The sequence below is a fragment of the Bubalus kerabau genome, chromosome 2, assembly GCF_029407905.1.
Source record: "Bubalus kerabau isolate K-KA32 ecotype Philippines breed swamp buffalo chromosome 2, PCC_UOA_SB_1v2, whole genome shotgun sequence".
Lineage (NCBI taxonomy): Eukaryota > Metazoa > Chordata > Mammalia > Artiodactyla > Bovidae > Bubalus > Bubalus kerabau.
Genome location: NC_073625.1, coordinates 56341287 through 56368257, shown reverse-complemented (window position 1 = coordinate 56368257; position 26971 = coordinate 56341287). Strand labels below are relative to the sequence as shown.

General features: G+C 41.3%; 1 protein-coding gene and 1 long non-coding RNA gene across 3 annotated transcripts in view; both read right to left on the bottom strand.

Moving 5' to 3' along the window:
• Positions 1–26971, bottom strand: part of CYYR1 (cysteine and tyrosine rich 1) — a 200272-nt gene that overhangs the window by 6452 nt on the left and 166849 nt on the right. The window lies entirely within an intron of this gene.
• Positions 8068–17693, bottom strand: LOC129643359 (uncharacterized). 2 transcript variants are annotated; one of them, XR_008710250.1, is made up of 4 exons: positions 17642–17693; positions 16977–17435; positions 12044–12197; positions 8068–8591 (listed from the first exon to the last, which is right to left on the bottom strand). It is a non-coding gene; the product is annotated as an uncharacterized LOC129643359 (long non-coding RNA). The 2 variants fall into 2 exon arrangements; XR_008710249.1 differs by lacking the exon at positions 17642–17693 and having other exon boundaries at positions 16977–17551.

Below are 26971 nucleotides of genomic sequence, written 5' to 3'. Positions count from 1 at the left end.
TAAAGAAAGCTGAGTGCTGAAGAATTGATGCTTGTGAACTGTGGTGTTGGAGAAGACTCTTGAGAGTCCCTTGGACTGCAAGGAGATCCAACCAGTCCATCCTAAAGGAAATCAGTCCTGGGTGTTCATTGGAAGGACTGAAGCTGAAACTCCAGTACTTTGGCCACCTGATGCAAACAACTGACTCAATGGAAAAGACCCTGATGCTGAGAAAGATTGAAGGCAGGAGGAGAAGGGGATGACAGAGGGTTAGATGGTTGGGTGGCATCACCAGCTCAATGGACACAAGTTTGAGCAAACTCCAGGAGTTGGTTATGGACAGGGAAGCCTGGCGTACTGCAGTCCATGGGGTTGCAAAGTGTCAGACATGACTGAGCAACTGAACTGAAACTGAAACATAACGTTTTGGGTTTCCCAGGAGAATCATTGGCCCAGAATCTGCCTGCCAATGCAGGAGACATAAGAGACACTGTTTTGATCTCTGGATTGGGAAGATCCCCTGGAGGAGGGCATGCATGCATGCTAAGTCATTTCAGTCGTGTCCAACGCTTTGTGACCCCATTAACTATAGCCTGCCAGGCTTCTCTGCCCATGGGATTCTTCAGGCAAGAATACTGGAGTTGGTTGTCATGCCCTCCTCCAGTGGATCTTCCCGATCCAGGGATCAAACCCATGTCTCCTGCTTCTCGTGCATTGGCAGGCAGATTCTTTACCATGAGCACTCCCTGGGGTGTAGTTTATTCTCTGATATAATCACATAGATACCCAGGAATGCTGGATGGTCATATCATAAGGGATTTTAAACAGGAAAACAGTAATAAAAATGTATATAATGGGAAGAAATGAAGGCCATGTTAGAATGGTCCCTGCAAAGACAGAAGATGTGAAGATTTTTCCATCATTGTGAAAAGAAACTCTGAAATGCAAAGAAAAGCCCAAATGACTTGCTCAAGGTTGCCTGGGACCTCGGGGCAGAATGAGGTGGGTGGATTCTTTTCACCCTCTATCTACCAGGCGGTGCCGTCTCAGTAGCAGTCTACCTGCAGGCTAAAGTCTTCCTGTAGCAAAGTGAGCACTGTGCTACCGCAGAGACTTGAAGACAGCAGAATCATCATTTCGGGAGAAAGATTTATAGCGGTACTTAATGAATCTGAGTAGTTGTTTTTTTTTATAAGTACATAAATGTCTTTAGTACAGAGGAACAGAATTCAGTTTTGATAGCCACCTTGCAAATGTTGACTGTAAATGCTTTGTTAGTGACAAGTCCAGCTAAAAGGGAAATAGAATATTTATGAACTGCCATGAAAAAAATATCTTTGCAAGATTCACATTTGGACTACAGTAAATGTGGCTGCAGTAAAAGTGATCATATAGATTATTTGAGGGAGCTTTTTAGGGACTGGCTGGTGTGGTGATTCTGAGAATTCCCTGTATAAATAAAGTCAAATTGGGAGGGTAGGCCATTGTGTGTTTACATAGGAAAAACCATGTTAGTTTTTAGGAGGTTATCTAAAATGTACTAAATGGTGATTATCACTTGCTTAATTTTCTTGAGAAATCATTGACATAGGACAATACAACAAAACAGCTTTGTCAACAGTTAGATTGAAAGCCAGAGGAGTGTTTGCGAACATATACACACACGCGTCAACCTGTACAGTATATTCTTAATTATTGTCTTTATACAGATTTGAAAGAAGATAAGGGTAACTACTATTATAATGTAAAAGATTAGACCCATAAATGGCAAGATCATAACAATGCTAGCATTCTACAGAGTCAAAACCAAAGTACATATGAATTGCATCTTTTCCACTTGATCAGATCGTAAATCACCAACCACCACCAATAATACACGTGATCTAATGCAGATGTTTGTTTTAACTTCTATCACATTACATTCTGTCTAGCTTGAAATGATGATTGGCATTCTTTATGAAGCCATTAGATTAAACCCTTATCACAAGCTTCTGATGACAAGTGGATGGATATTTGGGACCAGGAGGAAATAAATGATGATAAGAATGTTTTCTGTGCAGACATAGTTTAGGGAATGTTTTCATGGAGAGTATTCTTCACTTCCCCTAGGGAGTCACCTGAACTGCCACTTCTTCATATAGGCAAATGCACCATGGCTCAAAATAATAGTAAGACAACCTTTCACCCTACAATGGCCAGCCTTCGTTTCCTGCTTTCTTGTATTCTCCCAGGACAACTGCAAGAAGAGTAGAGAAGCACGTTTACTGATGTGCCATAACGTCTCCAGTTAAGGTGTGGACGAGGCGTTCCACTAACTTGACGCCTCACTTCTATAGATGCCGTATGTGACTAAGGCATTCTTGAGACAAGTCCAAAACAGAGTGGCCCTCATCAGTGTGGTATGAGCTATGCTTTGTTTGCAAACGTAGACCTTGTTGGGGCCTGCCACTTCCCACTGGCTGTCTCCCCTAACCGTCAAGCCCCTTCTGAAACAGGCTTTCCCTGTCAGGATGGCCAACTTCTCTCATCCTGGGGTCTGCCATCCTGCCCAGCCTTTATTCTTACCAGATGGTTTCGACTGTGGCAGAAACGTTGTTGACATAGCAGATGGTCTTGATATTTCTGCAAACCAGCAACATCTTTGCCATTTCCACCCCCATGCTCTTGGCTACTGTTTCCCCTTCAAGTGCTTTGGGTCATTTTTAGAAAACCTGTATATTCTGATGATTTAAATTTCAGAACAGGAACCCTGCACTGTATAACTACCTGTCTAGAATACAGACAGAGGCAGAATACAGGGCTCTCTCATGGAAAAACCCATAAGCTGGGATAAATTTTGTTTGGGATGATGGGTTCCTAAATGAATTAAGATGAGCAAATAGTGAGTAGATTTTAATTATTTGAGGTATGAAGTACTGGGACTTCCCGGGTGGTGCTAGTGGTAAAGAACCTGCCTGCCAATGCAGGAGATGTAAGAGATGAAAGTTTGATCCCTGGGTCAGGAAGATCCCCTAGAGGAGGGCACAGCAACCCACTCCAATATTCTTGCTGGAGAATCCCACAGAAAGAGAAGCCTGGTGGGTTATGGTCCATAGGGTTGCAAAGAGTTGGACACGACTGAAGTGATAGCATGCACACGCGCACACACACACACACACACACACACACACAGCACTAAGCATTGAGATGTGACTAATGGATCGTGCTAGTAGAAATGGAGTCTAAAGTTTGTGCTGTTTGGACCCATTTTTAAAAGTAATATGCCATTGAATAATGTTTATCCTTATTGGACTTCAGAGGACTGGAGAGAAGGGTAATTGGGTTAAAGACTGTTCCCCAGCAGTAACTGCAGAGCCAAAGCAAAATGAAGGTGCTGTAACAACTTGATGATCTGAGACCCAATCCAACCATTCTGAAAAACCAAAGCAGGCTGATTCATGCTTCCTTGCTTGCCCCATGCAAGCAGGCAATGTGAGCAGCCTCCCAAACTCACTGACTAATGGTGTAAAAGGTTCTGCTGCATTCAGGCTATATCAGTACAATTTTGGAAAATGCTCCTTCTCCTGGAAAAAGACTGCACAGATGGGAAGGAGACATGAGTAATGGTGGCCCCACAAGGTTCAGCCAGCTTCTTATGAGTCCGCATCCCTCCCAGGCCTGTGGGACTCACCATTGGAGACTGTCTTTTGGGTTGGCTAATAAAGATGGGTGAGGACCCCAGAATGTCACAGTCAAAAGACAGCTTACTAGGTACCAGCCTTTTCTGCTCATGATAGTGGTAAAGATCATAACAGCAGTGAGGTTTTAGCTAATAAATTCCTTTGAATGCCCAAGGCAGAGTCCTAAGGATGAGCACAGAGCCATATGGATGGAGGAACTGTATAAAAGGGTGGGAAGGATTTGTGAAGGTGAACATATGGGGTGTCCTAGGTAGGGCAAGCTGAATGAAGAAAACCAATTTGAAAGTGAGGAATATGAAGATGGATGGAAAGAAGACATACACGTTTCCCACCAGAGCAGAGAGTGCTGGCTCCATGGCCCATCATGAGAATCTGGGGGTGGAAGAGTATTAGGTAAATGATCTAATTTCTACTTCCTCTCTGTCCTGATGATAACATTACCAGGGTCTTCAAAGTAATGCACTGCTTGGATTAAAAGATTCACTTCATCATGGAAAGCAGCTCACTCAATGAAGAGTGAGATTACCCTCTGGTAACCCTACCATCAATTTGGCTCATAATATCTAAGCACATAAGAACAAATATAATTGAGAACTTAGATAATGTGAAAAATATTTACCAGCAAGATAAGTGAAAGTCACTCAGTCTTGTCTGACTCTTTGCAACCCCATGGACTATACAGTCCATGAAATTCTCCAGGCCAGAATACTGGAGTGGGCAGCCATTCCCTTCTCCAGGGGATCTTCCCAACCCAGGGATTGAACCCACGTCTCCTGCATTGCAGGCAGAGTCTTTGACTGTCTGAGCCACCAGGGAAGCCCAACAGCAAGATGGGATGGCCACAAAGCAACCAAAGCAGACACAGTTACAGAGCTGGAGTAGAGGGGAGGTGGTGGAAGGGATGGTGAGGGAGGGGGATTTAGAATAATTCTAAGGGTACCCAGGGATTTCTATTTTAATAACCAGTCAAATTAGCCAAATACATGCCCCAAAGACAGCCAACATTTCCATCAGTCATGCAGTGAAGTAGATTTGTCTAGAATAGTTTGGGAGTCCATTTTAGGAACAGTAATGAAGTTTATAGAGTCAGGAAAAGAGCCCACAGTGGAGATCCTTCTCACCCGTGAAGACTTGTTACTCTTTCTCAAACTGCATTTGTTAACCAAATGAGACAAATAATTAAAAAGAGATTCCCACACAGTTTTTCTCTTCAATACTAGACAGGAACTTCAAGAAAAAGTGCAGAGTCAGCAAAGAGTTCAAATACAAATCACATTAAACACAGGAACATTAAAACAGAGGTCAAATTGATCTAGTCCTTCTAGATTAGCCTCTGAATTCTTAAATACATATTCAGAGCAGATGTTGAGCCCAGCTGGGGATGCGCAGTGGCCTGTGATCCAGATTCTTACTGGCAACTGCAGAGCGCTTGATGCATTTGAAAGCAGTGCTAATTTCTAGAGTGTGTTTGGGTTTCAAGGTGTTTTGGAAACACTTGGTAAATCCTTGCAAACATAGTGTATGTGTATATGGGTGACTGTCCTTGAAAACAGGTATCCAATTGATTGCTTAGTGACTACATTACCTGGGCATTTTTTTTTTTTCTCAAGAAAAAAAAGTAGTCAAATTTTAAGGAAAATGTCCTCCACACAAACTACTTAGCCTAGCACAGTGATATGGCTATGGGTCTTAAATATTTATTGTTCTTTCCTAATTAAATACATCTATCAATCCACTTTCCTACTTACTATAAATGGTCCTTTTTTATTGCAAGGCAAGGAGAAGTCTTAGTGATCTTGTAAAAAGAATAAAAATTAGACATAAATTTTAAACATTGCTTTAGACTAACATCTCAGTTAGGAAAAAGATTTAATATATGTGTTTGTTTTTTTTAACAAAGAAACTTTCTTTGTGTTTAATATATTTGTTAAAGCATGCCACATATGAAAAATATGTATAGATGTATAGAGAGGTTGGGTCATGTTAAAAATAGAGTGATGATAAATCCTGCCAACTGTAGATAGATTCCAGTATTAGAAAAAATTGTTTTCCAAGCTTTCTGTGGTTGTATTTAGCAGATATCTCACCTGAGTTCTAAATTTATTTCTCAAAGCAGCTAAGCTGCTAGGGGAGAAAAATTATACTGCCAGGTAAGAGTTTATAAGGAAACACACACAGATGCACACCTCACAAATCACACTGAGTACAATTCCACCACAAGCCTACCACTAGATCATCCACTAGAATTTCAGGTGAGATGAGTAAAAAATGTCGATTTAAAGGGACTCTTTCAAAATCATAAAGACTAATTAAAATACAGTTTAAAAATTCATCTTTCATGAACCTATATTTTTAGCTAACTTTAGTTATTGCAAATATCCATCTACCATTCCCTAAAACTTCACCAAAAACACTTTGGCTTTGTTTTACAGCACACAACATTTAAGACAGTCAATCATATTTGTTTTACTTCTGCCTTTTCTTTGCTGTGTTTCAAGGCAGAATCCAGGCTTTGAAATTTGTTGCTGCATGGATGATGTTAGCCTGGCAGAAAACACAAGCCATAGTAAACCCAAAGCGTCTTTTTTGTTTTATATAAAAAATCTCAGCCTTTAGAAATAATGGAGTGCCAGAGCTGGTGAGGAACGAGGGAGAGGATTGGAAGCAGGGAAACAGCTAAGTCAGAATGAAAAGGGGAGAAAGGACCACAGGCTGCTGGTGTTAAGGACTCAAGCCCTTCAGTCTGACAGCACCAGCAGAGTGAAGTGCCCTCAGAAATGAGGGGCTCTGTTTCTGCGGGCCCACCCAAATCCGTACACCCTAAGTGTGACCCAGGGCAGGTTACAAGACACAAAGGACCATATTAAGCATCCTCGAAAGTAGAGAGTAAATTGAAGGATCTTAGAAGGACCTTTCCAAAGGTGAGAACTTGGTTTTATTCTTATTTTTGCCTCATCAGAGCCTCATCCGTGTGTGTATGCACGTTTGCACACATGTTCGTGCACACTTGGGGGAGTGGGCACTGGAGGCTGGGGTCAAGCATGGTTGGGAATTCAAAGATGGGTCACAGTTGAACTAAGTTGATTTAAGAAAACAAAAATGTGATATTTCTCTCACTTAGTGTGGACCAAATTCATCTCTACCACAGATGGCCACTGAGGACTATGTATAAAGAATGGAACCCTTTGGGTTGGATATAAAGGGAAGCCATTGGTTTTCTAGGAAGACAAATACATCATGCCCGCTATGTTTATTTCTCGCGAAGTTACTCCATGTCAAATTGTGGGCCTATCTGTTTCCTATCCTGCCAAACGAGGTCATTTATTGTTTTGACACTTTCATGCCCTGGAGAGGTGCAGTGAATGTTACTCTTTGCTAAAACTCAAAACACACTGACTCACCCCACAAACGTTAATAACCAGTGTTTATATACTGTGTCTAGTGTATACCAAACACTGACCTAGGTTTTGAACTATCAAGATAAATGGCATACAGTTGGACTCCCAAGGCACTCAGAAACCCTGTGTTGACAACCTGCTTCACTCCCAAATTTCTTATCGTATGAGGGAACCCTTGTATTTGACAGTGATCAGCCAACCAATGGTGTGCCATAGTTGACTGTTTTAGCCAAAAGAGTGTTGATTAATTAGTCCCACTCTTGAAGATCAGTTTGTATCTGGGCATGTAATGCTTTCCATTTGCCATCAATGTCTTCAGAATATATATAGCATGTGTGATGAATATGAGTGTAGACTAGAAATGACTGTATTTCACAAAAATATCAGCAAATCTTTATATTTCAACATGGACTTACATATCTACACGTAATGTAATTTCAAGTAAGTTTACATGACATGGATTGGCCAGCTCTCAAATATTTGCTACACTGGTCAATATCTTTGTCAGATACCTCTTCATCTTCTTATACATAGATGGAATTATTGCCATCTACAAGTAACTTCTGTTGTTTTTAGTCATAAAACAATCTGCTTGGCATGATCAAAAGTGCCAGAAACCTGATCAAATGGTAGGGGTTAAGAATGAAGGCCACCCTCCATGCTTTTGCTAAATTCAATACCTTTTCTTGATTATATCAGCATTTCTCTAGCTCTTTTCATTTAAAGAAATACATTTTGGGGGAGAAATATTTAGCTATGATTCAGCAATATAGAACATGCAGCAAAATGCAGAGATGTTTTATAAGTGATACTCTAAGCCAGGTTTTTGCCCTGAAGACTTGTTTTTGACTCTGCAGCATTTATTTCCTCTGTTTCAAGATGTCTGTAGTGGAAAGAACTCGGAGATTAAACATCAGTGTTATTCTAAAAGCAATCATCTGAAAAATTTACATCCTTTCTACAATGACTGCCTTGAAAAATGAAAACTCAGTCACACAATTCGTTTTTTAGTCCTGAGAATATAAAACAGTTTATTTGACTGACTTTCACCAAATTGACTGTTTAGTCCCTGTTGAACGACGTGCCCCTTAGGTAAGACAGCCTGGGAAATCGTTTCCAAAGTATTTGGGACTCACAGCTTTTTTCACCTCAATTTTCAGCTCAGCTTGAAGATTATTCACTTAGCTACCAGGCATCTTCTAGGGTGCCGACTTTTCCGTACAAAGGGTTGATCACTTCTTCATCTGCTGAAACCTCTCCAGAGCGGTACTCCAGTTGCTTATTCTAAAAGCAATTGTCTTACACATCACTTTCATTCCTTTAATCCCTGGGCTTTCTCATTTCAGCACCAAACAGGGGTCAGAATGTTTGCTTCCATTCTTTAGCATTTTCTTTCACCTACAGTCACTGTTCAAAGGTCACCTGGGCATCATTCACAGGGAGAAATTTATGATGTTGTGCATGACACTGTGGTTCTGTGCCTTGCATGGTTACCGTAGCTCACAGAGCATCAGTCTTAGTTGGTGATCAATACCTGGTTATGGAATAAACGAAAACAGGAATGATTGAATGACTATAACCCAAAACATCAATCGGTAACAATGAGTATTGGAGTTCCTGAGTAATCAGATACCCTAGGAATGACTTACATATTTTTACCAGATTCGTTTTTTTTTTTTTTCCTAGTAGGAAATATTTTCCATTCCAGTGTTAGCCAAGTTAGGCTATCCTATTGCTTCACCCAGTGCCCAGGCATAATATCACACTCTCAAAGGGACCACTGAAGGGAGTTTAATGAGAGCATGTACAATGAAGTGGGCAGGGTTAAGCAACAAAGGATAGGGCAATCCTTAGGGCCAGCAAAAGCAGGGGTTTTGTGGGGTCTGGGTGGGGAGCAGTTAAGTTACTGGAACACACAATAGCTCAATGAAAAGGGCTGCCCTGTAGAAAGGGGGGCCTTGGGTAGAGGGTTAGAGTCTGCCTGTAATGACCTGGCAGGAAGGTTGCTGTTGGAATAAAGATGCTTTTTTTAATTCTTCACTAATCCTTCAATTTCTTGACGAATGCCTTCCATTGGCTGAACTGAAAGTTGGATGGCAAAGAAGAATGATGGTGAAGTCGTCAGAAGTTAAAGTCTTGGGGCTCACAGCAGGATGGAGAAGGGTGGATAGTGGATGCGGGGTGCAAGCCAAAACTACCTAGATGCCTTTTCTACTAACTAAGGTGTTAACTGTAATCTACAAAGTATTGGCACTTTCCTTTATGTCTGTATATGCAGGATAATCAGAAACAGGGAAAACATGAGTTTCAGATATGAAAGTCCCACAAAAAGAAAACCAAGTATTGCAACAGAATAAAACCCAGAACTATGTTCTATTTTAAATTTGTCATAGTATAATTGGTAGAAAATCAATATTAAACATTATTAATGTCCCTCAAATTTGATAAAAGTCTAAAAATTAGACTTGGTAAAAGTCTAAAAATATATATATTTTTGTCATTTATATTTAGGAAAAAAGTCTTTAATTCTGCCTCCAAGAAAAAGAGTCATATTGGGTTGTCTAAAAGTGGGGACTGACACAGGGATTCTTTCAGAGAGTGATTTAGGACAAGTCTTCAAGCACACAAAGACAGCAGGGTAGTGCAGAAGAAGCTAAACGAAAGCGTGGCATCTAGCTCAGCCTGATTCCATGATGGGCTCTGGAGCATAATGGCACCAGAGAATTGTCCTGCAAGGGGAGACTGTATCCTTGTGTGTGTTCAGTCACTTCAGTCATGTCTGACTCTTTGCAACCCTCTGGACTATAGCCCACCAAGCTCCTCTGTCCATGGAATTCTCCAGGCAAGAATACTGGAGTGGGTTGCCATGCCCTCTTCCAGGGAATCTTCCCAACCTGGAGTTCAAACTTGCATCTCCTGCATTGCAGGTGGATTTTTTTACCTGTTGAGCCACCTGGCATGCCCAGAATCTGTCCTTGGGAGCAAGATATTCCGGTGGTGGTGGAAAAACATATTCTAAGCATCTCTAGGCATGGGTGTTCTCCATGGCTGACACAATTACCTCTAAGAGGGGGCGTCTGTGAATCACTAGAAGAAACTAACACCAGCTGCTGGGGGATGGGTGCCCTGGCTCAGTAAAGGAGGTCCAGTTGGGGGACCATTTACTGAATCCATATAAGCTTGTAGGTAGAATCTTGCCCACCTACAAATATTCCCAAATTCTAACCTTGGGGACTGAATATATCTTGTGACATACTGCAGAACACAGCAAGTCATCCTATCTCTGAGAAAATCCTACAGAGCAATTAGGCAATTGGCAAAGATAAGTTGACCTGAAAGAGAATGCTAAAATAGAGATTTGCTTGCAAATACAGAAGTCTTTTTGAAGTTTTACATCAGAAATCCTCTCCCAATGCATCCTCTTTTATTCCCCCTTCATGACTTCCTCTAGCTCCTTTTTGTTTCACACACGTTGGAATTGTTCTGAGACCCCTTTTCATCTGATTGTACTGGATACTAACAATAGCTGAGATGGTAAATGATAAAGTTTAATCAGGAATGACATGAAAAATACTTATTGCATATTTGCTTATCAATCAGTAATGGCCAACCAGAACGTAGCATGAATGGAGTTGCCCTACTTGGCCAGGTGTTAAACCTTAGGTGTCAGGTCATTAAGAGAAGGGACTGAGGCTGTAGAAGAGGAGTGGTAAGACCCTGGATTAGGGGATGCTTAAGGTATAAGATGGTTTTCAACCTGCTGAAAAATCTTTCATTATGATTATACCAGTTCCTACTTATTAAGTATCGACTGGGAGAACTGTTTCTGATATTATTTATTGTCATTGTTATTGTTATGTTGCTTCAAGTAAAACCTTAGTAACTGTGGCTTTGAATCTGATGACAGTCCTGCAAGTGACTGAAGAAGTCAGAAACTCCTAAGATCAATCTCTAAGACCATTATAACTCAAGTTGTAACTTAACCTTCAAATCTAGATTCCCAGGCATCTAGTATAAAACAAAAAGTTAAATGAGAACCTAGAAACATACAGTTGTAAGTCATTATTTATTATACCTTGGGCCAGCAAGTTGGATAAGAACTTTCTAATCACAACCTTGAAGAAAATGAATAGATAGTAGGCTATCTTAGCTGATATGTAAGTGGTCAGTGCTTTCTCTATTCATAATGCTTTAAACTGAGGCACTTTAGTGCACAGTACTGCTAATTTATTTTTTTTTCTGGCCTCATTTGTACAGTCTCTTAAAATCCATCACAGTTGGGAACAGTGTCTAGACAGTTATTATGATACAATCAGAAGGAAAGCTGGTAAATAAAAAAAGAAAAAGAAAGTGAATAGAAGTGCTGATTAAACTAACAGTACAGTTTATATGAGGCGCCTTTTAAATTTGTATTTTCCATGTTTCATCTTTGGGAGGCTCAGATCACAGTAAAATATTGTAGCACTAGAAGTCAGCTTCATTTTATGTCTAAAAAAGAAAGAGTAAAGTTGAATTTATTTCTCCATAGAAAGATTTCAGGAAACTAATTAAATAAATATTATGGCAGTGCATTTGAATAGTTTTGTTATCAGTGAGGAAAGAAAATGCTCAAATATTTTATGTCACTGTTAAAGAAGGGCAAAAAAGCCATTGCTGAATAAATGGTTTCATCAAATCTATATCTGATTTGAGGAAGTCAACTTTTTTATGTGAACTAAAAAATGCAAAATACACATAACCCAGTCCCTGAACACAATCTTTCCCTTTGAGTTTTCAGAAGAACTCCCATTTCAGTTTTGGAGCCATCTGCTCTTGCCTTTTGCCACCAAGTATGTGGATAGATAATTTCTCAGGGTGCAGTTAAATGAACATGAAGAAACGGGTTCATGCTATAAACGGATGCAAAAAAGCTAAAGTGTAAATGATCACATCTGTGCAAGGTATGGAGCAAGGGAGGAGACAGAAGCACGCAAATTAGTCACTCACTGTCAACACAGAAGTTCAAGTTCCAAGCAAATACACTGAATGGGACGATGATTTACAGCACACAAACTCATCCCCGTCAGGAGGGCAGAAAGGATGAATAATTGTTCAGAGGCATTCGTGTGGCATGGGAAAGCAAAAGCAACTCAGATCGATTCTGTAAACACAAAAGAACAGAAACAACCCAGCCTGAATGAAAGACTGATTACAACCTTCCAATCTTAGATTTGAAAGACTCAATTTGCTAACAGCACATTTCATTAAGTCCAAAGTATCATGATGGAGATTGTCTTTCTCCACTGGGCTCATGGTTTTTGTTCTTCGGCTGCTGCATCAATTACCCCCTCCCCACCCCTCGCCAGTAAAACGTTGGCAGATGAGCACTGCGGCAACCCTTTTCCGGAAGGTGGGCTCCAATTCCCTCATACGGGAAAGTCACAAGTTTGGCGAGGTGTGAAGAGATTTAATTTCACTAAAAGCCTATAAGCCGAGGTTGCATTCCACACAAAGGATGCTTTCTGGACGATTAATGCAACTTTTACATCCTCTTCAATTTGGCTTTAAAATATCTCTTCCAATGACCATAATTCTCAGCCTGAGAACTTTTAACTTTTTTGGATAGACTGTTTTATGTGTTTTTCACCACTTCAAATGAATGTTGAAGAACTTCTTCATTAAGTCTTTTTCATGGTAGAAAATCTAGAATAATGTGCCCTTGGTTCTAAGCATCTTAATTTTAGGGTCATGTTCACCTTAGGGCACTGCAGTGTTTAGACCTCAAGTCCTAAGCCAAGGATTAACCCAGAGGCAGGAGCTTCCACTCCTTATTTCTGTATCCCCGACTGCCTCTCCTCTTCCTCATACCATCCACCTTCTACCTCTTTCAAGGCCTCAATCTATGCTCACTTCTCTCTTTAAACCTTTCTGAGTCATGCTAGTATTTATTAGCTACACTGAACTACTCATGATTGCACTTGGGAACCCTCTCATCTACCATAGGGCTGTGGTTTTTAAACCCTGGCCAGCAACAGCATCACTTGGAGCACTTGTTGAATACAGATGGCTGAGCCCTACCCCAGAGATTCTGATATAGTCTGTGTAAGAAGGGGGGTATTGTTTTTGCTTTGGCTCCATCCCTTCATTCTGGAGTTATTTCTCCACTGATCTCCAGTAGCATATTGGGCACCTACTGACCTGGGGAGTTTCTCTTTCAGTATCCTATCATTTTGCCTTGCTGTAAAGAGCAATATTGCATAGGAACCTGGAATGTCAGGTCCATGAATCAAGGCAAATTGGAAGTGGTCAAACAAGAGATGGCAAGAGTGAATGTTGACATTCTAGGAATCAGTGAACTGAAATGAACTGGAATGGGTGAATTTAACTCAGATGACCATTATATCTTCTACTGCGGGCAGGAATCCCTCAGAAAAAATGGAGTAGCCGTCATGGTCAAAAAAGAGTCTGAAATGCAGTACTTGGATGCAATCTCAAAAACAACAGAATGATCTCTGTTCATTTCCAAGGCAAACCATTCAATATCACAGTAATCCAAGTCTATGCCCCAACCAGTTAAGCTGAAGAAGCTGAAGTTAAACGGTTCTATGAAGACCTACAAGACCTTTTAGAACTAACACCCAAAAAAGATGTCCTTTTCATTATAGGGGACTGGAATGCAAAAGTAGGAAGTCAAGAAACACCTGGAGTAACAGGCAAATTTGGCCTTGGAATATGGAATGAAGCAGGGCAAAGACTAATAGAGTTTTGCCAAGAGAATGCACTGGTCATAGCAAACACCCTCTTCCAACAACACAAGAGGAGACTCTATACATGGACATCACCAGATGGTCAACACCGAAATCAGATTGATTATATTCTTTGCAGCCAAAAAATGGAGAAGCTCTATACAGTCAGCAAAAACAAGACCAGGAGCCGACTGGCTCAGACCATGAACTCCTTATTGCCAAATTCAGACTTAAATGGAAGAAAGTAGGGAAAACCACTAGACCATTCAGGTATGACCTAAATCAAATTCCTTATGATTATACAGTGGAAGTGAGAAATACATTTAAGGGCCTAGATCTGATAGATAGAGTGCCTGATGAGCTATGGAATGAGGTTCGTGACATTGTACAGGAGACAGGGATCAAGACCATCCCCATGGAAAAGAAATACAAAAAAGCAAAATGGCTGTCTGGGGAGGCCTTACAAATCGCTGTGAAAAGAAGAGAAGCGAAAAGCAAAGGAGAAAAGGAAAGATATAAGCATCTGAATGCAGAGTTCCAAAGAATAGCAAGAAGAGATAAGAAAGCCTTCTTCAGCGATCAATGCAAAGAAATAGAGGAAAACAACAGAATGGGAAAGACTAGAGATCTCTTCAAAAAATCAGAGATGCCAGAGGAACATTTCATGCAAAGATGGGCTCGATAAAGGACAGAAATGGTATGGACCTAACAGAAGCAGAAGATATTAAGAAGAGATGGCAAGAATACACAGAAGAACTATACAAAAAAGATCTTCATGACCCAGATAATCACGATGGTGTGATCACTGACCTAGAGCCAGACATCCTGGAATGTGAAGTCAAGTGGGCCTTAGAAAGCATCACTACGAACAAAGCTAGTGGAGGTGACGGAACTCCAGTTGAGCTATTCCAAATCCTGAAAGATGATGCTGTGAAAGTGCTGCACTCAATATGCCAGCAAATTTGGAAAACTCAGCAGTGGCCACAGGACTGGAAAAAGTCAGTTTTCATTCCAATTCCAAAGAAAGGCAATGCCAAAGACTGCTCAAACTACCGCACAATTGCACTCATCCCACACGCTAGTAAAGTAATGCTCAAAATTCTCCAAGCCAGGCTTCAGCAATATGTGAACTGTAAACTTCCTGATGTTCAAGCTGGTTTTAGAAAAGGCAGAGGAACCAGAGATCAAATTGCCAACATCCGCTGGATCATGGAAAAAGCAAGAGAGGTCCAGAAAAGCATCTATTTCTGCTTTATTGACTATGCCAAAGCCTTTGACTGTGTGGATCACAAGAAACTGTGGAAAATTCTGAAAGAGATGGGAATACCAGACCACCTGACCTGCCTCTTGAGAAATTTGTATGCAGGTTAGGAAGCAACAGTTCGAACTGGACATGGAACAACAGACTGGTTCCAAAGAGGAAAAGGAGTATGTTAAGGCTGTATATTGTCACCCTGTTTATTTAACTTATATGCAGAGTACATCATGATAAATGCTGGACTGGAAGAAACATAAGCTGGAATCAAGATTGCCGGGAGAAATATCAATAACCTCAGATATGCAGATGACATCACCCTAATGGCAGAAAGTGAAGAGGAACTAAAGAGCCTCTTGATGAAGGTGAAAGTGGAGAGTGAAAAAGTTGGCTTAAAGCTCAACATTCAGAAAACGAAGATCATGGCATCCGGTGCCATCACTTCATGGGAAATAGATGGGGAAACAGGGGAAACAGTGTCAGACTTTATTTTTCTGGGCTCCAAGATCACTGCAGATGGTGACTGCAGCCATGAAATTAAAAGACGCTTACTCCTTGGAAAGTTATGACCAACCTAGATAGCATATTCAAAAGCAGAGACACTACTTTGCCAACAAAGGTTCGTCTAGTCAAGGCTATGGTTTTTCCAGTGGTCATGTATGGATGTGAGAGTTGGACTGTGAAGAAGGCTGAGTGCCGAAGAATTGATGCTTTTGAACTGTGGTGTTGGAGAAGACTCTTGAGAGTCCCTTGGACTGCAAGGAGATCCAACTAGTCCATTCTAAAGGAGATCAGCTCTGGGATTTCTTTGGAAGGAATGATGCTAAAGCTGAAACTCCAGTACTTTGGCCACCTCATGCGAAGAGTTGACTCATTGGAAAAGACTCTGATGCTGGGAGGGATTGGGGGGCAGGAGGCGAAGGGGACGACAGAGGATGAGATGGCTGGATGGCATCACTGACTCGATGGACGTGAGTCTGAGTGAACTCCGGGAGTTGGTGATGGACAGGGAGGCCTGGCGTGCTGCGATTCATGGGGTCGCAAAGAGTCAGACACGGATGAGCGACTGATCTGATCTGATCTGAAGGGGGGTGAGAATTTGCATTTTTAACAAGTTCCCACACGAAGCTGATGCTACTGGTGTAGGGACCACACTTCCAGATTCTGTGCCACAGGCATGCTTTTTCCTCCTTCTCTGCCGGCCACATTCTAATTCATGCTTCAAGTTGTTGTTTTCCAGTCACTAAGTCGTGTCCTACTCTTTGTGACCCCATGGACTGCAGCATGCCTGGCTTCCCTATCCTTTACTATCTCCTGGAGTTTGCTCAATTCATATCCTTTGAGTCATTTGTGTTATCTAACCATCTCATCCTCTGTCATCTCCTTCTCCTCCTGGCCTCAATCTTTCCCAGCATTAGGGTCTTTTTCAATGAGTCAGCTCTCCGCATCAAGTAGCCAAAGTATTGAAACTTTAGCTTCATCATCAGTCCTTCCAATGAATAATCAGGGTTAATTTCTTTTAGGATTGATTGGTTTGATCTCCTTGCATTCCAATGAGCTCTTGAGAGTCTTCTCTAGCACAACATGAAAGCATCAATTCTTTGGTGCTTAGTATTCTTTATGGTCCAACTTTCACATCCATATCTGACTACTGGAAACACCATAGCTTTGACTATAAGGACCTTTGCTAGCAAAGTGGTATCTCTGCTTTTTGATATGCTGTCTAGATTTATCATAGCTTTTCTTCCAAGGAGCAGGACCATTCTTCATACCAGTTCCTCTAAAGCTTTCTCCTGGCAGAGTTAGTCTTCTCTCAGCCTGGATTGTCACTCACAAGATGTCCTATTTCAATGAAGGGAGGGTAACTGTATTTGTTTTCTAGGGCTGCCATAATAAAGTACTACAGACTGAAGGGCTTAAACAGAAATTTTTTCCTCACAGTTCTGGAGGCTGGAAGTTCAAGATCAAAGTGTTGGCAGGCTTGGTTTCTTCTGAGGCCTCTCTGCTTGGAGTGCAGATGACTATCTTCTTCCTGTGTCCTCACGAGGTCCTTCCTCTGTGTGGTCCATCAGTGATGTCTCTCTGTGTGTTCTTCTCTCCTCTTCTTATAAGGATGCGGTCAGGATGGATTAGAGTCCATCCTAATGACCTCATTTAACATGATCACCTCTCTAAAGGGCCCATCTCCAAATACAGTCACAGTCTAACATACTTTGATTAGGGTTTCAGCATATGCATTTTGGGGGGACACAATTCTGCCCATAAGAGTAGCAAATTCAGGTATCTAAAGAAACCCAGCGAGTTGTACAGATGTGTACATGTGGTATGGAAGATATGAGAAATAAAGAAAATGGCTTTGCTGCCAGCAAGGCTGTGACATTTCTGGAGGATCATAAACCTGTTCACAGAATAGATACAGTGTTCAGACAGAGCTGCACTGTGACCACATTTGGGACAAGACAGGGCCACGCTACCCATACAGGAGTAACTAAGCCTCCTCCCCTCCCCACTCTACTGTTTACCCATGACAACTCTAAACCTCAATTTAACCCTCCCGCCTCCTCAATAAAGCGTAATAAGCTAATCAGTCATGAAAATACCCACCACCAAATCCTCCAGCCCACCCCGGCTTCCGGTTCCGTCCTTCTCTGACTCCGCCCACACAGGCCACTTCCGTAGGAAGTTCCTCCCACATGCGCTCCGTGCTGCTACAATAAGTTCAGTAAGAAACTAACTCTTTGACTCCGCTCTGTTCCCAGTGCTTGTTCATCAGTGGGCTTTACAGACAGTGGGAAGGATGAGTCTGGCTTGAAGCTGGAACATGTTTAGAAAGATTCCCCCCTTCTAAAGGTGTTCAGAAGAGACAGGACTAACGTCACCAAGAATACATCACAGAAGCAAGCCAGTTCGCAGCCCTTGCTCGAATGTTTGACTCTCCTCTGAAATCTCTTAACTCTTCCAGCTCAGCGGTTTTTCTCTTCCTTCTCTGATTCACTAAGAGTGGGGCATGAAAGGAGCAGCAAATGTCTGCATTGCCTCTCATAACTTACAAAGCATGCTTACAACCTTTGAATTATTTATTCACAACACACTGGTAAGCTAAGTACGCTAGATGGGGGTTGGGGGCGGCAGTCTAGGGGTAGGAGGAAAAGAGGTACAAGCTATTATGTATAAAATAAGCTACAAGGATATACTGTATAACATTAGGGAATATAGCCAATATTCTAAAATAACTATAATGGAGTATAACCTTTTAAAAATGTGAATCATTACATTGTACACCTGTAATTTGTATATTATGACCAACAAATACTTCAATATAAAAAAGGAAACTGGTCCTTAGAGATGTAACTGCCTTGATCAATGTCACTTCAATAATGTGACCAAGTTCATACTGTAATTAAGTAAAAATTTGCTATTCCACGTTATACTATGCTCTCTCAACCTGCCAAGAGCTTGTAGTTGAGCAAAAAGATGTTCTCCTATGCCCTTGTGTGTTTATGCTCTCTTCCCATATAGACCAAAATGTCCTCAAAGTTAAGAGATCCTCTTGAGTGTTTCTCTAGCATCTCCCGCAGCTGGATCTAGTGCAATGCTGATCACATAGCAGACCCTTAACAGGAAGTCACTGATTGAGTGAAACTTGTGAACATTTCACAGAAGGGGCACAATGGGAAGACATTCAGTTCAGTTCAGTCCAGTCGCTCAGTCTTGTCTGACTCTTTGAGCCCCATGGACGACAGCAATGGGACCAGCTTCCCTGTCCATCACCAACTCTTGGAGCCTACTCAAACTCATGTCCCTTTCATCGGTGATGCCATCATTGATTTAAAGCAAAGCCACCTTTCAATCTTTGTCTCATAATTGCAACACCAGAGGCTGTTACTTTAATTCTTCAAGGTGCTTGGCATCAAAACATTTTTCGTGCTTGGCATTTTTTCTTTTCCTCCTATGGTTTCTGCTTTTAAAAAGGTTGGGGAGGTTCAAACTTCAATTCATGTTTGCTTCCTGGAGTTGTGTGGGAATTTAGGAAACACGTGGACAGCATGTGATGGACAATGTGATGTGCCATATCCAGATCTGCCTTTAAGGAACAATCTACTGCTCTAGCTACTGGGATGCTGTCAATACCAGCCTTCAGCTCTCAGCTCCTCAGAGACTGCTGAGTCACAATAAGCTGCCCTGCCTGTTGATTGTACCCTTTCCTGGAGTAGCCCACATCCAGTGACTGATCAGGGAGGGTTTAAAGTTCTGGCCATCTTGGCCCAGCTCAGGACAACTCTGAAGACACATCTTACATCAGAACTGCCATGACATTGACTGAGGTTGTCATAGATCTGCGTCATGACTCAACTTTGGCCGATCTTGCTTCTTTTCCATCTTTGCCCCAGTGTTGAAACTTAAGCCTCTCTTAGGTAAACATTCTGCACATTAAACTCTTACAGCCTGCTTCCTGAGAAAGCGTACTTGAGACAGAGAAGTTTGGTTGGGGAGAGGGAGGGCTTAGCTGGTCCACATGAAGAAGATGAACTTGCTGTGAACCCTCAAGAGCATAAATCAGTAGAATGTGTTTGGCTGTGGTCTGTTGAAGGTGACCACATTGCAGTGAGAAGTTTGGATGACTCTTATGGCTTTGCTAAGCACAATTTATACCTCCTACATCCTGAGGATGATGGAAGGGAAGCTTTCCATGCTGAAGGGTCCCCTCAGGGCCTCTCAGGGTTTACTTAGCTGCTGAATATCTTCCCACATCCGCTTGCTTTAAAGCTAAGTAGACAATTTATTTGCTTTTGCAATATTTGTGTGACCTTGATCATTCTTAATCCAGTGAATGTGGAAGGAGTGCATCATTGTAGCCCTCATGTCCTCCTAACGGTGCTGGAAATCTCTGAATTTCTGATTGTGTTCAAGACATTTTCACCCAAGTTCCAGCCTGGTAATAAAGACTTTAGGTGGACATTGGTCTGCTCTCTGAATCTTTCTTTCTTCCTGGAGCTAAAGGTGCAGGCTTTCTAATTAGCATCATTTTAGCTTTGTTGTTTACAGTGGCAGCTAGAAACTCCATTTTCACCTGTAAGTGTCCTGTCACTTAGATAAATTTCACAGCACTCTTTGGCTCCAGGCCTTCCTCCAGAGTCTCCTCAGCAGGACTAATTTGATATATTGGCTTAACAAATCCCATTGGCCCTGCCCGATTTGGAACCAAGGGTGAAGGTGGTTAATAGGGGCAATAGCAACAGAAATGTCCTCTCTGAGACGGGCAGACCATTTCCTCTCTGCTTCGGTCCAATACTATTTCCCTTAATCTTCTTAATGCCCGAGAAGCTGCTGCATCCTCTGTCCTTAAAGCTCTTTTCTCCCCTGAAGGTTAATGCACCAAAGGGAGAGCTGGCCCATTATTTCTGCTCCTTTGGGCAGGCACCCTATTTTCTTCACTTCCATTTGGCATTATGTTAAAATAGCTTAGTGTTGAAGCACATGATTCATGGTCACTGGGCTAGGCTAAGGCCCCAGGTTGCCTCATCAGAGGGTCTGTTAAGACAGAATGACCTGGCCAGCTGAACCTGACAGCATCTCTTGTCCACTGGGTAGGTCTGATCATGACCCAGTAACATACTCACCCAATCTGTGTTCTTGATGATCTCTCTGTTGGTGCCTGCCTCAACTTTATTCCCGTATTCCTCACATTTCTGCAGAGTTCATCTCTTACCTTTCTTCCTGAGGTTCCTCTCTTTCCATCCTTCCTTAACTGCCCTGAAAAAGACCTTGTCTGAGTTTCTGGACACCTGTCTAGTTGGTTGACATCTTCTATCTCTGCATCCCACCCCATCTGAGGGAAGGGAACACTTCAGCAAAATCTAGCCTATTTGACTATTTAATCAGTGCCTTCATTCTTATGTTTTAACAAACATTTTCTGTTCAGAACAGTTCCTGAATTTAATAAAATTCCTGGTTCTGCTGTCCCTGTCCAGCTAGTCTATATTTTGTCAGCTATCTTCTTGGATGAAGATCTGTTGTTGTGCTCTGCTGCCAGTGCTCTTGATGGAAAAAAGACCAGTAGTTGGATATTCTTTGTTAGTAACCACTCCTTCTAGGGTACTGCTATTTTTTTTTTTCCAGAGCCATTTTTGGTCACTCTATAATAAATAGGATCCGGGGGGTAACTTTATGGTGATCATCTATGTAGTACATGGATACATTTAACAATAAAGCATTACTTTTATGATATACAGTTTGCCCACTTCCAATTTTAATGAATTGTTTAGTTTCATTCACAAAGGGTATGTGCTGTTGAGATTTTTTAATTAGTTAATCATCTTTTAGTGATCTTTTTTATGTTGGCTATTAATGTGTAGATTCAAATGATATCAGGAGTTTATGAAAGTTCTTAAAAAGTCCTAGAAGGTGTGTTTCAGAAGAAATTGGTGCTGTGGAACATCTCTGATCTCCTTCTAATTGTTCGGTTAGGTCACTGTGAACAGTGGTCCTGTCTTTTTGGCTATCTGGGCCTTAGTTTACCTATGAACGAAATAAGCATTTTGTATGAAGTGGCTCCTAAATTCCTTTTCAGATCTAGCATTCTCTGTCTCTGTGATAATGGGCAAAATGTTAACTTTTCAGATTATTCCTTTCAAATTACATTTGAATATGCCATTTTGAAAAGCATTATAATTCCTTTTGTTCAGAAATATTTTTTCTACACCTTGATTAGAGAACTGCTTAAGGACAAGTCTCTCAAATGAGACTCAGATGGGAAAAGAAAATTGGGAAGGGAGAACTGAGCCTCGAATAGTTGGATGAACCATTCCAAGATTGTGGCTTCCCAGGTGGTGCTAGTGGTAAAGAACCTGCCTGCCAATGCAGGAGATGTAGTCGCAGGCTCAATATCTAGGTTGGCAAGATCCCCTGGAGAAGGGCATGGCAACCCACTCCAATATTCTTACCTGGAGAATCCCATGGACAGAGGAGCCTGGTGGGCTACAGTCCATGGGATCACAAACAGTCAGACAGGACTGAAGTGGCTTAGCACACACATTCTCAGATTATAAACAGCTCTCCTTCAGCACGGCCTGAATGCTGGGAAAAGCAAAATTCTAGAACAAAGATTTAAACTATCCAATAAGTAGTTTAAATGGGTAGATTTCCTAGTTCCAAACCTGGGGTGAGTGTAAGGATTTTACTATTGACCTTTTTCTCTGCAGGGAACTCATTGTTAAAGAATTTATGCATTTCAAATGACAGCCTTGCCCCTTTGACATTGAATCCTTCCCAGGAATTCTTCCTTAATAATAATAATAATATTTATAAAGTATCACACATAAATACACATATTTACTTATATTCATATTTTTACATTTTAATTTCACTATCAAATCAAAGAGATATCCAATATCTATCTCATGTATATATCTCATGTATCTATCTCATGTATATATAAATGTATATACATTGGATATCTTTCTGTTTGGTGGCTAAATTTCAGTAAGTACAACATCCTGTTATTTATTCTAACTGAAAATAAAAAGCTTTCCATGAGATAGAGTTGGCTTTTATGGACATTTATTCTTTGTACCACATATTTCTTCCATGGCTGGCTTTCAATCTGAATCCAGGCGGATGTTTCTCTTTTGAACTTCTGATAACTAAGGACATTCCTTTTTGTGTAATCCCTTCCAACCTTATAATCCAGTGGAGAATGCTCACCTGACATACTGCACAATAACCGATTCCAGTAATAGGCATTGCCACACACCAGTCTCTCTCCTTCCCAGATACTTTTTTATATGTCTGGATGTGTTTCTTTCAGCAACTGCCTACAGCTTTTCATTTTATGCTTGATTTACCTCTGTCTGCTCTTGTGTTCTTTATGGCTGCCACTACACTTCCAGCCCTCTGTCTACTGTAATCTTATTTTCAATGTCTTGGTCTCTAGCTCAAGAATTCACATTTTACCTCTCTGATTCTTATCATTTAATCATAATTTACTATGACAAACCTGGACAGCATATTAAAAAGCAGAGATATCACTTTGCCAACAAAGGTCCGTATAGTCAAAGCTGTGTTTTTTTCCAGTAGTCATGTACAGATGTGAGAGTTGGACTGTAAAGAAGGCTGAGTGCCAAATAATTGATTCTTTTGAATTGCGGTGCTGGAGAAGGCTCTTGAGAGTGCCTTGGACTGCAAGGAGATCAAACCAGGCAATCCTAAAGAAAATCAACGCTGAATACTCATTGGAAGGACTGATGCTAAAGTCCTCCAATACTCTGGTGCAAAGACTCTGATGCTAGGAAAGATTGAAGGCAGGAGGAGAAGGGCGTGGGGTACAAAGGATGAGATGGTTAACTCAATGGACATGAGTTTGAGCAAACTCTGGGAGATGGTGAAGGACAAGGAAGCCTGGCATGTTGCAGTCCATGGGGTCACAAAGAATTGGACATGATTTAGTGACTGAACAACAAAAACAATATTTATAAATATCACAATTAATGTACTTTCACCTTAAGTTAGAATAATAGCATATGCAATAATATTTTAGACACATATGTATGCATTTTAGGAAGAGATATTTCTTCCATGGGCTCTGGAAGAATAAGCTTTTCTCCAGTGCCAAAGGACTTAATGAGATAATATTAATATCTTAATGAGATAATATTTTTAAGACACCTGGCTTAGGGTTAGACTCCTGAAATGCTCTGTAAATGGTAATTCCCTTTCACCCTTATCGTGGAATTTCATAAATCACAGTTGGTGAGTTGGGGGAAGATGCTTTGCTCAAGAAGTTTCACATTCCTGAATCTATCACATTATATACCCTTAGTGCCTATTCTGCTTATTCACAATATTGGCCATGATGGAGCATGGCTTACTTTGGAATCTTCCAGTTGCATGTGATAGAAACCAAAGTCAAAGTATGTCAAGCCAAAAGGGGTATGATAAACTATTAAGGGGGCTTCCCCGTGGCTTAGTGGTGAAGAATCGACCTGCCAAAGCAGGAGACTCGGGTTCTATCCTTGGGTTAGGAAAATCCCCTGGAAAAGAAAATGGCAACCCACTCCATTATTCTTGCCTGGGAAATCCCATGGATAGAGGAGTCTGGAGGGCTATATTCCATAGGGTCTCAAAAGAATCAGACTCAACTTAGTAACTGAACAATAACAAGAGCTATTAAGGATCCTCTTGCAATCGAAGGACTAGGATTCAGGAATGCCTAGAATTAGGGTTAACAAGGCACTCAGGATTCTCTCACTTTGTGATTTATGCACATATGTTTTATTTTTCCCCAGCCTCACCCCCACAGATGTGCTTCTCATTTTCCCATGACATGAAATAGGATTTGCATTTCCACCAATCAAGACTTTCTAGAAGGAGATGGACTCATTCATCTCCAGGGCCAAAACTCCCATGGAAGGAATCAGTATTCATCTATCTTGTGTGAGGTCCTCATTCCTAGGCTTATCCAGAAGGTTGAGGTCTTAGAGAAGATGGAATTAACCAGATTTAGAATGAGAGGTCCCCTCTCCATCACCATCTGTAACCATGATAAAGGCTCTCATGGATTTGATGGCGGTGGGGTGGGGGTGGTGTTCTGCAGGAAATATTCCACAGAGAGGACAGTTCGGTTCAGTCGCTCAGTTATATCCGACTCTTTGTGACCCCATGAATCGCAGCACGCCAGGCCTCTCTGTTCATTACCAACTCCTGGAGTCCACTCAAATCCATGTCCATCAAGTCAGTGATGCCATCCAGCCATCTCATCCTCTGTCATCCCCTTCTCCTCCTGCCCCCAATCCCTCCCAGCTTCAGAGTCTTTTCCAATGAGTTAACTCTTCACATGAGGTGGCCAAAGTATTGGAGTTTCAGCTTTAGCATCAGTCCTTCCAATGAACACCCAGGACTGATCTCCTTTAGAATGGACTGGTTGGACCTCCTTGCACTCCAAGGGACTCTCAAGAGTCTTCTCCAACACCACAGTTCAAAAGCATCAATTCTTCGGCACTCAGCTTTCTTCACAGTCCAACTCTCACATCCATACATGACCACTGGAAAAACCTTAGCCTTGACTAGACGGACCTTTGTTGGCAAAGTAATGTCTCTGCTTTTCAATATGCTATCTAGGTTGGTCATAACTTTCCTTCCAAGGAGTAAGCATCTTTTAATTTCATGGCTGCAGTCACCATCTGCAGTGATTTTGGAGCCCCCCAAAAGAAAGTCTGACACTGTTTCCACTGTTTCCCTATCTATTTGCCATGAAGTGATGGGACCAGATGCCATGATCTTAGTTTTCTGAATGTTGAGCTTTAAGCCAACTTTTTCACTCTCCATTTTCACTTTCATCAAGAGGCTTTATAGTTCCTCTTCACTTTTGGCCATAAGGGTGATGTCATCTGCATATCTGAGGTTGTTTATATTTCTCCCAGCAATCTTGATTCCAGCTTGTGCTTCTTCCAGCCCAGCGTTTCTCATGATGTACTCTGCATATAAGTTAAATAAGCAGGGCGACAATATACAGCCTTGACGTACTCCTTTTCCTATTTGGAACCAGTTTGTTGTTCCATGTCCAGTTCGAACTGTTGCTTCCTGACCTGCATATAGATTTCTCAAGATGCAGGTCAGGTGGTCTGGTATTCCCATCTCTTTCAGAAGTTTCCACAGTTTCTTGTGATCCACACAGTCAAAGGCTTTGGCATAGTCAATAAAGCAGAAATAGATGTTTTTCTGGAACTCTCTTGCCTTTTCCATGATCCAGCGGATGTTGGCAATTTGATCTCTGGTTCCTCTGCCTTTTCTAAAACCAGCTTGAACATCAGGAAGTTCACGGTTCATGTATTGCTGAAGCCTGGCTTGGAGAATTTTGAGCATTACTTTACTAGCGTGTGAGATGAGTGCAATTGTGCAGTAGCTTGATCATTCTTTGGCATTGCCTTTCTTTAGGATTCGAATGAAAACTGACCTTTTCCAGTCCCATGGGCACTGCTGAGTTTTCCAAATTTGCTGGCATATACTCATTTTCACTATATCGATTCTTCTGATCCATGAACACAGTATATTTCTCCATCTATTTGCATTCTCTTTGATTCTTTCACCAGTATTTTATAGTTTTCTATATATAGGTCTTTTGTTTCTTTTTTTTAAATTTTTATTTTATTTTTAAACTTTACAATATTGTATTGGTTTTGCCAAATATCGAAATGAATCTGCCACAGGTATACATGTTTTCCCCATCCTGAACCCTTCTCCCTCCTCCCTCCCCATACCATACCTCTGGGTCATCCCATTGCACCAGCCCCAAGCATCCAGTATTGTGCATCAAACCTGGACTGGCGACTCGTTTCATACATTATATTATACATGTTTCAATGCCATTCTCCCAAATCATCCCGCCCTCTCCCTCTCCCACAGAGTCCAAAAGACTGTTCTATACATCAGTGTCTCTTTTGCTGTCTTGTATACAGGGTTATTGTTACCATCTTTCTAAATTCCATATATATGTGTTAGTATACTGTATCGATGTTTTCCTTTCTGGCTTACTTCACTCTGTATAATAGGCTCCAGTTTCATCCACCTCATGGTAGATATATTCCTAAGTATTTTATTCTTTTCATTGCAATGGTGAATGGAATTGTTTCCTTAATTTCTCTTTCTGTTTTCTCATTGTTAGTGTAAAGGGATTTCTGTGTGTTGATTTTATATCCTGCAACTTTACTATATTCATTGATTAGCTCTAGTAATTTTCTGGTGGAATCCTTAGGGTTTTCTATGTAGAGGATCATGTCATCTGCAAACAATGAGAGTTTTACTTCTTTTCCAATCTGGATTCCTTTTATTTTTCTACTCTGATTGCTGTGGCCAAAACTTCCAAAACTATGTCAAATAGTAGTGGTGAGAGTGGGCACCCTTGTCTTGTTCCTGACTTTAGGGGAAATGCTTTCAATT